The sequence below is a fragment of the Orycteropus afer genome, unplaced genomic scaffold (assembly GCF_000298275.1).
Source record: "Orycteropus afer afer isolate SDZICR_OR568_19922 unplaced genomic scaffold, OryAfe1.0 scaffold00922, whole genome shotgun sequence".
Taxonomy (NCBI): domain Eukaryota; kingdom Metazoa; phylum Chordata; class Mammalia; order Tubulidentata; family Orycteropodidae; genus Orycteropus; species Orycteropus afer.
The window spans coordinates 288,715-289,683 of NW_006922509.1; positions in this window are offsets into that span (position 1 = coordinate 288,715).

Sequence of the window (969 nt, forward strand, 5' to 3'; positions counted from 1 at the left end):
TGTGTTCTATGCAGGACTAATGAGCAAATACATACAACTTTTTTTTTCCTTTTTATACATTCAGAATTTAAAATTCTGAACTACAACTTTAAAGAGGAAACACATCTATCAGGGAAGGTCAAGTTCCCTTCAAGATAATCATTGTCAGTGACGCTGATTTGTCCTGTTAGATACAATTCTGGAAGCTAGAAGATGGTGTTCTTTTTTCTTGTAAAACCTCCATGGCTTTGAAAAATTATTTAAAGTCCTAAATGACAAAAACATTTTCACTATTCTTTAAATTTCACTTCTTGACAAAGAAAATAACCCAATTACTATAAGTGCTTAGTTTGTATATGATATCAAAATTCACCATGTAAGGATAAAACTAGAGAGTTCAAAAGTAGAAATGGAGTATCAGAAATGTTATTAAGAGAAATGTTTCTAATTGCTTCATTACCTAACAGAGAATCTCACAACTCGATGTATCTCTAGCTGATGATTGGAGGTAAAAGTATCTGTAAGCTCTTTAGAGTAAGAGGGTTAAAATTAAGGAACCTAGTTACGAAACTCGACTGGAAAAAGAAGGATGGTGTAAATAGGTCAAGCAAGGCATGTGCTGCACTTTCTCAAAAGATTTTAGGTGTGATTTGAAATTTTAATGTAAGTGAATTACATTCAGTATTCAAAGATGCATTAACAGGAGTCATAATAATGACCAGTTTTGCATCTAAAATAAAATCAATAAAATAATTCTCCCAAATATGAAACAGGAATATTCAGAAACTAGTGTGGAATAAAATATACCATTTATAAATCAATCTCAAAGAATAACATTATTAGAAAAAACAAATGTAAATGATAGTAGAAAATATATTCAATGAGAAGAACATAAACAGATATTTTTTTCCACAGACAGGAAGAATAAATATTATTCAGATATTAATTTTTCCTTGAATAACTCAAGTGCAATATATATGTAATAAATTA